Source organism: Aptenodytes patagonicus, chromosome 4, assembly GCF_965638725.1.
Source record: "Aptenodytes patagonicus chromosome 4, bAptPat1.pri.cur, whole genome shotgun sequence".
Lineage (NCBI taxonomy): Eukaryota > Metazoa > Chordata > Aves > Sphenisciformes > Spheniscidae > Aptenodytes > Aptenodytes patagonicus.
In genome coordinates this window covers 63,956,653-63,968,666 of record NC_134952.1, presented here as the reverse complement: position 1 = coordinate 63,968,666, position 12,014 = coordinate 63,956,653, and the positions used below count along the sequence as shown (strand labels likewise).

Genomic DNA, 12,014 nt, shown 5'->3' with positions numbered 1-12,014 from the left:
CAAAGGAGGAACTGTGACTGTTGAGCCACTTGGAATTAAAAGGTCAAGGTAATTTTGCATTTCGGTCACATTGGATGCCAAGTTTAATGATAAGGACATTTTTTGAAAGACACCGTAGGTTGCATAAACTCCAGTGAAAGATGTTAGTGTCACATTAATAATAATTATTTAGAAGTGTGACAAACTCATCTTGAGCAGCCTCTATTAGACACAATCTCAGAATGAAATTTAAAGTAGAGGGTAATTTCTAGATGCAATTAAAAACTTGTCAGAGTGGAGAAGCAGCTACTTTCTGTCTCACTTTCATTGTAAGCACTGTAATGAAGTGGCTCAGCCTGGCATTTTCCTAACTGCAGCTTGGGCATGGGCAATCCTAGTGCAGTATCTGATGCAGTTGCATTTCTAATGCATTAAGCTTTAACGTTGTTCTCGGAGGAAAAATACCCCAAACTTGTTTTCTATGGTAATTTTCTTTTAAGGACTTTTTAAAAACAAGTCCCTGAAGTATCAGTGGCCCTTATTTCAACCATAATTGTTTCAAGACATAATCCCTGCAGAAAACTATTGAGTTGGCATGGTTGCAACTTTTCCTTATCCTCACATGCCAGTTGCTTGGGGGATAGTAACTAGAGCATGTAGCCTTCCTTCTAGCGTGCCCTCCCAGGCTACATATTTCTGAACTCTTCCTTTGCTTTTGCCTGCTTATCTTTTATATTGTTAAGGAACTTGATACATGCAAGAAGTGCCTCGACAACAGCGTTGGGGCTTCTTTGGTTTTAGACCAAAACCATTATACTTTGCTGTTTATGCATCCCCATCCACCACTTCCAGTGACCCCAATCTACTTCTGACCCGGGCAGCCCCTGTAATCAGGCCATGGATAGACTTTTTAATTGTGACCATCTAGCACCAAAGATGAATTTCTGTGTCCCTCGATCTGGTTCTCCCACCTGCATTTCTAAGAGCCATTCGCCTCATTTCATGTTAACAAAATTTGAGGCATGGCATTAAGGGGAGACCATTGATGGGGCTAAGATAATTATTGTATGCTAGTCTCCATGTTTTTATCTTGGCATTTTCCACAAACAGGCCATTTAATAGCAGATCTGTGAGTGTTTTGTCTTGATTTCTCGCGAGACTGGCTTTTTCAAAGGAACTGGTGGCGGCTAAGCAGAGAAAGCTCGTTTTAACTCAGTATTATTGGACTTGATGCCCCTCAAACCCTCGGCGCCAGTGACTATGCTGAAATCATGTCTTAGTTCACATATAGTCTGTGACCCGCAGTGACCATCCCTATCTGCTCTCCACGAGGTTCAGTGAGATCCCCGTAGGACCATCCCTTTGCCAGTGTACTTCCATGGTTCAGGATGCCCTGGGGCTGCAAGCTGTGGTGGACCTTCATGAGTGCCTCCCCAGCTGTGGTCAACAGTGATACAGAGTTGGGCTAGGTACCTTGCAGCTGTTATTTTTGGTTACAAGTGTCAGGATAGGGCTGCCTGGTGGCCTGCGGTTCAGCTTGAGGGTTGGGCAGGTCCTGTCACCCAACACGTCATGAAGCCAGTGATTTAGATTTTAAAGAAAACCATTTTGGGAGAGGACAAAAATCTATAAAACAAAATTAAAACTAAGTATGGGTTGAATGTATGCAGAGGAGAAAGGTTGCATTAACTCTCTTTTATAAGGATATTTTTAAAAACCCTTATAACGTTGACTTAGCATGGAAAAAATGGAGCCAATATGTCCTAAGTTTGGATGCTGGTGTCTGGTGGGATTTTTGCTTTGTGTGTGTTGTTTTGGTAAAGCTTGGAAGAGTTCTAGGGTTGTGTAGTGCTATGCATTTTATGGCACATTTAAATGTCTATAACATAAATAGCTTTACCATCAGAAGGCATAAATGTCAGCCTATTGACACATTATAAAGACACAAATGGAATGTAGCCTGGCAGACTGGTGCTGGTTTTGAGATTTAATAGTACATCTGTATCATTTATCCCAGTGGGAAATAATACAGGATGTTGCCTTGTAATTTTTTACTACTGTATAATAAAATGTAACCATAATAAAAGGTGTCTAAGCAAGTAACGCAGCAGATTCTGGATTTCATCCAATGTGTTTTTATCACTTATCTTAGGTTAGCTTTGCCCCCCCCAACTTTAGGCAACATACAATTTTGACTGGATACAAATTGAATGTGAATCTCTTTAATGTGTTATGTACGTATCTATAAAGAGACCCTCTGGTGCCAAATGCATCCCACTGGTGTTAGCAGTGTACTGGTTCATTCCTCTTTAAATCACTCACATCCTAAGTTGAACTGTCCTTGAAAGGTTCTGTTCTGCATTTCTGCACTTCAAGAATGTCTTTGTAGGTTGATTGCTTTTCCAAATGTCCTTACTCTGATATGGTGTTATGTGCAAGTAGCCTTCTGATAAAAACTTGAGCAATGGTATTTCATCGAAGTGTTATCAGACTCACTCATGCAAATTGAGAGCAGGGATTTGGTGGCTTTATGTTGGCTGAATTTAACTCGTCACATATTCCCTGCCCAATGCTAATTGGGCAGCTTGCACACCTTTCAGCATGCTTGGGAAGTGCTGTGTCCTGCCCAGTGCCGGTCCTTCCCTAGCTGCAGTGTCTGGGCTGTCGCATTGCTGCAGGCTGTGATTTTTTATTAAAGCCACAAGAAGTCTGAGAAAGGACTCGGCATCCATTTAGGCACTTCTGCAGGGGCCCGATTATGCAGAAGGGCTCTCTGGGTGCTTTCTAACATCTGGCCTGCGATGTTCCAAGTGAAGAAAAATATGAAAACATTATTCTGTGTATATGAGAGTACTGCACATTTGTAAAAAGACAATTAACATAGAAATGAGGGAGGCTTTTGATTCATCAAGTAGATTCAACAGACTGTGTCATTTCCTTGATTTTCATTTTAATTAGGATTAATCAGTTTATCTCCTAAGGTCTTTGCAGGGAATTTACACGAAACAGAAGACTTCGGTCAGCAGTGTGCCAGTGTAATAGCCCCTACTTGAAGAAATCCAGCTGTGGCATGTATAGCCAGGATTACATTTGGCAGGACTCCAGGCTTCCTTCTCCTCTAGCATTAAATGCCTTGCTGTTGCAGGGAACCCTCTGGGTCTTCCAATACCAGGGCCTAGGCTTCACATAGCTGCCTGGTTGCTTGCTTCTAAAACCACTTGGGACTAGTATATTGCTTGGAAAAAAATCCTTGGGATGCCAGCTTGAAATAATGGCTGCTTTCTGCTCCAAAGACAGGCACAAAAAGTCTTTAACCCTAGCAGCCGTTGGCCCCGACAGCTGGGAGCTAGAGCTGGTTGAGACGAAATGAAGCTGACCTTTTTCTCCTCAAACTCAATATAGTTCACAGAAGCATATGGGTTTGGATGGTGTTTCGGAGGTTCTGTTTGATATGTTAGAAGTGGAAAATGAAGGAAGGGAGCCACGTAGTTATATAGGAAGGAGACCAGCATCCCAGAGGTCTCGTAGGGGAAGCGGCGAGGTTTAAGTGCGTGATGCAAAGCAGAAGCATGACTCCAACACGCCTTAGGTGAGTGTTGCTGTCCTAGCGTTGGGCTATGTCCTTTTTTTCTTCTTTTTTTTTTCCCTTTATTTGCATCTTTTTTAAAGTCTTTCTCATCCCGCCAAAGAAAAAAAAATCTTCAAAAACTGTTACAAAACCAAATTAATCTTTCTGGTTTAGTTGCTAGATGTATTTATGAGCGGACAAATTTCATCTTGCAAATTAGAGTCATTTGCAAACATGATGAGCATTTTATTATGATTGTTTTTCTGTACCTAAAATAGATGTCTTGCTATGAAAACTTCCATATAACATGTAGGTGAAAATTTAGCTTGCAGTTTGTTTCCTTAGTGGAAAGGATATGATTGTACCAGAATATATGAAATGTAAATGTTTTCCTATTAATTATAGGAGAAAAAAAATTCATCTATGTGGGCCCTACAACAGTAAATATCAAGCTTTAAGCTTCTTGTACACTCAAAGAACAGATTTGAAAGCCATTAGGCATATGAACAAGAAGAAAATGGAGACAGAAGGCAAAAAATGCTGAAGGGAAAATCCTACTGAAAGCCCACAAAGCATTTTCAAGCTTACAGAAATGACCTGCTCCGTTCCTGTTACACAGAAGTGTTAAAATGAGAGCAGGTGACCCCTCTCCCCCAAATCATTCATCTGTTATGTCTGCGATGTATTTAGACTGAATCCTTTCCCAGATGCTGCAGATCTGTCGGTTCCAGGGGAAATTAATGGTATTTTACCATTTGCTTTGAGGAAAAGAGGACTGGACTTTCTCCTGCTGTCTTTGGCAGGAAAGAGCAAGGAGCTTTCCTGTCTGCTCGCTTTAAATATTGCGTCTTTTTAAGCCTTTTTGCCAGATAGCCTAATTTGTGTTGCTGCAATATACCATGTTGGAAAATTACAGAGGTTAATGTACAGCAGTGTGATACACAACCATAATGGTAGACTCTAATGTTTTTTAAATGGTAAACCAAAGGCATTTGTAATATGAGTTGCAGTGAATTGCCTGCAATTCTTGCCAGAGATCAGTTTAGCATTGCTTTTAATATTTTATGCACTGAAGTTGTTTGCAAAGACTAAAAGCTTCACTCAGTTTGCATGCTCATGCTTTGTTCTTTCCCTGTACAAAGCACAACAGAAGCACTCTCTTACTGATGAATTGTATGGCAGGAAGTTTTATTAAATTCCAGTTACACCACCTTGGAAAGATTTTTCTAGTAATCAGTGAAAACTATATCAGATTTATGGTGTCATAACTGGGCTGGGTAGTTAGAAATCTAACCTTTTGTAATATCACTAGTTGCATATTAATATTTTTAAATATCTAAAACACATATGAATGATGTAGGAGGTTTTGACTTTGAATGTTACCGTAGAGATTTGACTGTACATAATCCCATTAAAATAGAAGAGTACAAGATAAAACGATCCATTTGCAATTATAATTATGCATATCGAGATTGACCATTCCTTAAAAAATTGGAAGTGCAAGGTGGAGAAGGGCACTTGAGCAATCACTCTTTGTTGAAAGCATTGATGGAAGAATAAAAAAATTGAAGGGGATTGATTTGTCAGTAATGTGCACAAAATAGTATGGGAAGCATTTCTTTGGAAGGTGAAGGGAAGGTAATTTTTTCGCTGTCATGGTTAGCTTTGCTTGGAGAGCCACCACAAAAACATGTGATCAAACACAGAACAGCAAGTAACACTATGAACTACTTCATCTGCTCTTGACACTTGATAAATAAAGTGTATTAGTTGCTCAGCTTAGTATTGGAGAGTCAGCACAGCCTCATGAGTGCTCCACAAAGGAGGTGGGTTTTGTTCTATCTCCGTTGGTGGCCTGCTGTTTGACCTTGAGCAACTATTTTTTGTCTCCATGCCTTTCTTTCTGCTATTCCTTGATTGCCTTGTCTTCTTGGAGGATGAGCTATTCGGGAGAGAGAGATTTCTTTGCATTGTGTTCCGTGAACAATGAAGTCTGAGCCTAGCCGAAGCCTCTAGGGGCATCTCTAACACAAATTATAATTGTTAGCTTTAATCACTTTCATCAAAAGAGCTTGGTAATGGAGGATGGCAATGTGCGGGACTTGGAGAGATCTGTAGGGTGCATGTTAATTAAGTCACCATAGGTGAAAGTTGCTGATTTGGTTTCATAGGGCTGATGCAGAGACGCTAATGCCCAGGAGCGATGCTGTGCTGCTCCATATGGGTTTTCATCTCCAAAAGCACGACGCCGGGTGCTCACTCTTCTACTTGAACAGAGCCAGAAATGAGGTGCTTCGTATGTTTTAGCAAACAAGGCTTTTTCACAAGCCTCCTGCTGGTTGCCTAAACCTTTGTGTGTATTTTTTTTGTGGGTCCCTCTGCCATGAGCATTAATGACTGAAGTCGGACCACTTTGCTTTTTGCAGTGAAGACAGCTGCTCAAGGGTGAGCTATCCCATCTTGATGGATTCTCCTCCCAGGCTTTGCTGTTGCCGAACAGAAAGTGTTTATCGTTGCTCTCCCTAATAGCAGCTTCTGTTTCGGCATGGAGGTGCATCAGCACGCTGGTTTGCAGATTAATGGCCCTTCTTCTGGCATCTAGTGATGCAGAGCAGTATGCCCTTGTCCTATTTGGGTAGATGCATTACTCACCATAGCAGAAGATTTGGAAATACTTAGCCGTAGGAACGCCAGCAGTCACGTTAGTAAGAGCGGGCTGTGTTGAAGTATCTACGTTACCCATTTAGCGGTAAACCTCTACAGGTAGAGCTCCAGGGTAACATGGGATGGAGCAAGGGAGAGAAGGTGATTTCCCTTCTCCATTAGCATCTTAAGTGAAACCACTTGCCAAATTGTCCAGGCAGAGTACAACTGGGAAAGAACTGGGTAAGAAACGACAAATGCTTTCTGAGAAGTACTGTAGGTTTTAGAGGGGAGCAGGTTAGTGGAGTGGCGTGGAAAGCAGTAAAAGAAAATAAAAATGAGCTTCCCTTGCATATGGGGCAGGCGCTGTACTGCTGTGAGTATTAACAGGAGTCGGAGGTAAAGCAATGTCTCTTTCTTTAGTGTGTTTATTCTATCTTTTAGGGCTAATGCCAAATCCCTGTAGTTCCTGCAGTGCACCCACTGCCAGTGAGCGCTGACTCTCTAGCAGGTATTTTGCAAGATCTCTGCTGTGCAGGAATCCCTAATTGTCCCCTTCTTATTTTAATAAGAACAAGAATTCCCCAAACTACATTTGAAATCTGCATAGAAATAGCATATGGCAGAGGCCAACTCAAGGTTATACATTTGGCATTTGGGGAGGGAAGGCAAGGAAGATTTACCAGTCAGTACACTCACATTACGATAAAATAAAGGTGAGCTGGGAGGAGAGCATGTGCTGAATCCTAAAACGACACAAAAGAGCCATAAACCACTGTATGTTGTGCTGTCTCTAGCCCTTTACGCTCCAAGCAGAAGTGAAATCTGGGGTATCATAAATGAAACAAAGATCTTGTTTTAATTTCATTTAAAAAGCCGTTGCAAGGTAATGGGGTAACAAACATTAACTTCTTCAGACTAGGCAAACCAACATTTCTCTGCTCTATACTGCTGCCATCAAATCAGTTATTCTCCAAAAGCTTCTGGGAACCAGGTGGAGGTTTTGCTATAAAACACAAAGTGGAGTAGTCTAAACAAATGGCATTTTTCCTAGAAATAAACTATATGGATGCCCTCACGAGGTGTTGCCTGGTCTGCTCTGCACTTGTAAAAGTGTTTTTTCCTACTGAAACTGTATATATTTGATCAAAATCCAAGGCTGAAAACAGCTAACATCTGGAGACTTTTTCATTTGTATAGTGAGAAATAATAGCTGATCTTACCCTGAGTTTGCCTGTAAATTTCTTAGATGGTCCAAAACCTGTTTATTGCTTACAGAGGCAATTTTGCTGACAGGCGACATGGAATAGGTCTCTTTTTCTTCCAGAGCATCCATACTTGCCTATTACAGAGAAATCACTCAAAAAGCAGCATGCATGCTGGGCTCTCAAGCCTTGTTTTAAGTTTTAATTTACTTGTCTGACTTCCAAGGTTACTGAATGCAAGCGATTGCTCCTTTAGTACATAAATAAGATGAATTATGTGTTGGGGACCAATGCCTCAGCCGCCTCCTTTTCATACTCTCAAGGGAGTACCTGCCAAGGAGTGCATAGAGCTGGGGTGAAACTTTCCTTTTTTGGCATCAAAGATTAAATTTGGACCATTCTGGATCAGCTGATCTGTGAAACCAGAGCCCTAGGACCACTTTTTTGGTCTGCAAATTTTTTAAGGTATAGGATGGTCCAGGGTGTGGGACCATGGCAGCAGGGGAAAAGCTATGCTGCAGTCCCTGTTTGGAAAGGCTTAGGGACCTGCCGCTGCAACTGGAGCAACTGACCCCAGTAAAACACTGGATCCTATTTTAATCAGGTTTTATAGTTTTTCATTTCAATACACTTCTTCCAAATGAAATGACCTGTGTTCTCCTCTACAGGTTGTGGAAAACGAGCTGGGCTTGTAATTAATGTTGGAAGCAAAATTCAGGCAGGAGGACTCATTGCTATTTCCCTTGCATGGCTTTTTTTATTTTATTTTCTAATTGTTTAATTGGGGCGGGATGGAGTCCTGGGGTCCTGTGCCATCCAGCTTGACTCTGACAAAACTGATTCCCACTGAAGTTTCATCTGGAGCAGTCCCAACTGTGAGGAGCAATTTTTCATGTGTAATTAATCCTAATAAAACCAACACTTCCAGGAGGCTGACCTGGATCCATGCATTTCATGCTTTTGTCAATTAATGTTACATTTAGCATCTAACACTACAGTTAGAAGAAAATACTGAAGATGTAAGGGGACAGAGGAGATTTAAGATGTAACTGCTGAGGAACAGGAATTAACATCCTTACAATCATAATTTATTTTACGTTCTTTTCAAACTAGGTATTTCTTTTTTAGAGGTTGCTGCACCAGAATAATAATCTCTGGTAAATCCTCCAGTATAACAATAGTTTATCCAGACCACACTGGAGTCTGTTATGGTGAAGAGATACTCGGGTACCTGCATGTGTGTTCGATAACTGCTTGTATCTCTAAGGTTTTTTTAATAATTGGCAGTGATAGCTTCCACTGATTTTTCATCCAACTGTTGTTGGTTATGTGCTAGTACTGTCTTCCCATACAGAGATGTGCTTCATAGAGGTTAAAAATTCTTACAGGCTTTTTAAAATCAGATCTGTTGACCAAAACCAGTTGTTTATTGCTGTATCTTCTGGTGCATGAATAGCAGAAAGTTTATGAGTGCCTAATAAGTCTTAAGAGGCAAGTATAAATGTTCTTTAATTTTTTTCTTTTTTTCTTTGTTTCCAGAAATGCTGAATTTGGTACTCTGCAAAAAATAGCGTGTGGATTTTTAGCACCTGAAGAACAAGAAAAGGTAATTACTGGACCATGTAGTCTGGCCTTATTTGTTAGCTCTGCTGAAATATTGAACTGCTTGACCTGATCACGTTGCGTGAGCCTACAGCACCATCTCTGCATATGGGTTTTGTGTATTTGTGTAGCACATCATGAATTTTTTCAGTGCATGTAGAAGTGAAAAAGGTAAAAGAGGGAAAAAAAAAAAATCAAGGTTTATATGTGCCAACGGAAAAGGCTGTGGACTTCCCTATATTTGCAAGACCGCCTAGCTCAGCCTTGCAGCACGGTGGGCAAGTATCGAAGGAGGCTCTGTGTTCATCAGTGTTACAGCAGCCTCCTCATATTACGGTGACCAAGTAACTTGTGGGGTGGTACACCCTGCTCCAGAGGTCGTGAGCTCCTCTGCTGCCTGCGAGCCTGCCTCTTGCAGTCGAGTGTCTTGATCCTCTTGGGTCGTGACATTTTGCTTGGGCAATGCAGCTCGACAGGGCTGTGGCTCAGTTGCTGGTGTTAAACAAAATGCTGTTCATCAAACTTTCATGAGCCACTTTGCCGGGGGCTGCGTCTTGAAAGACTAGGCTCCGAAAAGCAGCAAGGAAAGCTGTGCTACTCTGTACTGCTGCCGTCTCCCGTATTTTCCTCCACCTTCTTTCCAAGGCTGAGAGGCGAGCACCCCTGCGGGACCTTGTGTGGCTTTGCACTTTACTCCTTTCTGGAGACAAGTGATGTAGAAGTTGGGCAAGGAGGGCATGGCCATGTTGAAGAGTGCTGGTCGTGCTTCAGCTGGTATATCCTTCCAGCTGTATGGTGATCCAGAGGAGGGATGAGGACCCCCTGTCTGCCTTAAAGCCTGTGCATGGCTTTGTTATTACTGTGGATAACCTAGAGGAATCTACATGAGCTGAGCTTTTCAGTTAGTTTTTGTAATAATTAATATAATAACTTCAAAGTGAGAAGAGATGTATGTAGATGCCACAGTATGGAGAGCAAAAGGAAATATATAACGTGAAGGTCTGTACATTTGAGTATAGCAAAGCAAGCGTAGTGAGATTTAAAAACACAGGTGAGAAGGGATACAGATAGGAGATGTTGCAGGGGTCAGGGAAGCTTCTGTATGAACACCTAACATGTTGTTATGAAACACTTCATTTCATTGCTTGGGTTTGAAAAATGCATGTGAGTGACATCTGTGTGTTCACTACATCTGCAGTGCCATACTGCCGATAATTAGCATGTGCATTTTAGAGGCAGTATGTAAGCCAAGATGACAAATGCAAACAAATCATAGGGTGGACCAATGCTGCCTTTTTCATGTATCATTACAATTTGCATTACAATTTGCTGGAAGCTCATCTTCCCACCCTACAAATGGAAGTGCCATCTCAGTTCTCAGGAAGGATGTTGAAACACACTGAAAGGGCTTAAATTTGCAACTTGCTTTGATCCTTCTGTATTTTTTCGTGGTGGACTCTGCATGCATCGATTTAATGCAAGATTATGACAGGAGGAAAAATAGCAGATAGAGGGAGAAGCTGTAGGAGCAAATAAATGCTTGATCAAAATGCATTAAGTTTTTAGAGAACAACACTCTCCCGTAGTTTGGGCTCACAGTGTTTTGCATTACCTTCCATGTGCTAATGAATGGGATTCGTTTTGTTGGATACTTCCATTAGGATTTACAGTGTCATTTGAAACTCTGTAAAGCCTTATGTCACCATTGCCAGCTCATTTCTCTGCCCTGGGACTGTCATGTTTGGTCACTTAACATATATGGGAGGTGTAGGATAACTTTACTGGGGACTCAAACAATTCATTGCTTTGAGTATAAGTTGGTTTATCCATGTCAAAAAGAAGGATTGAAAAATCCGATTTCTTTAAAATCATGACTTTCCCAAGGGCAATAATGGAAAGGTGGTTTATACCTTTCTCCCCTTCAGTATCCTGCAGATTACAGTAAGACACGGTGTGTTGGCAAAGAGAAAGACTGTGATGCCCTGTTGAGTTTCACTGGTATTTCACTGCTCTTTTATAAGAAGGTGAAATGTTAGTCCAAGTTATCTGTGCAGTTTAAAATTATCTCAACAAAGCCAGTCATTTGTGTTTATTTATGCTTTTGGTACAGTTGTAGAGAGATTTTTAAAAAAATCAGTATTTCTTTTTGCAAGTAAGAAACTAAAAATACCCCCAGATTCATCATGGCTAAGTGCTTTCCAAGGACTTGGAACAAAACTACCCGCGCTTTAATGCAATGTGGCTCAAACAGGGGAATTATTCCCACTGGGTTTCTTAAAAGCTATAGACGTTGTTTTAAAGTTTAAGCATAAGCAATATTGTAAGCAGATAAGGGTATGTATGTAGCAAAGAAATGGCCACTCACATTGTTATATATGATCAATGTGTCATTTTTATCAGCTTCTCCTGTTCTCTGAGGTCAGGTGGTTGCACGCAATTTTTTTTCAGGCTGTGAAGGGGATCCCACAGAGTCATTTAGCTCTGTCGACTGTAAGAACAGGACAACCGCAAGCTCCGTAATTCCTCCAGACTTCAGTGGCATCCTTTCATTCAGTATCACATGGCAATAGGTTGCAATGGTTAGGCTAGGGACGTATCAGTGGTATTTGATTGTATTGAAGAGATGCTAGCTGCTCCGTGTGTGCGCCATCCCCTAGGAAAGGCTTTGCTCCGTCTTATGGGAGAGGTGACCTTGATGGGAGTGTTCACCCCCCATGAAATGGGGGCTTTTTGCAGATGGAGAGGATTTCATGCTGTGCTGCTGTTAGCATCGGTGAGCGGGGTCCGAAGCTTCAGAAATTGAGACTGCGCTTTTATTCCTTGCATGGCCAGGCCAAAGTAAGAGATCCCAAGGCTCAAGGGCACAAGAAGCACTCTCTTCTTTTGTTCTCGGTGCCCTTTTTTTTTTTTTTTTAACCGGCGGGCCATGACATTAAGATTTCTAATTAATTTAGAAACCACAGGCAGTTGAAGAGAGTGAACAATGTAATAACTGGGCCATGGGGCAGAGTAAAAGC

The 12,014-nt window shown here is 41.4% G+C and overlaps 1 protein-coding gene across 5 annotated transcripts in view; it reads left to right on the top strand.

Moving 5' to 3' along the window:
* The window catches only part of ADGRL3 (adhesion G protein-coupled receptor L3), a 512,006-nt gene that overhangs the window by 82,725 nt on the left and 417,267 nt on the right, over window positions 1–12,014 (top strand). For all 5 annotated transcript variants that reach the window (XM_076336963.1, XM_076336965.1, XM_076336964.1 and 2 more), the window contains exon 2: window positions 8,935–9,001. The gene's annotated coding sequence lies outside the window, so the exon portion shown is untranslated. The remainder of the gene's footprint in view (window positions 1–8,934; window positions 9,002–12,014) is intronic.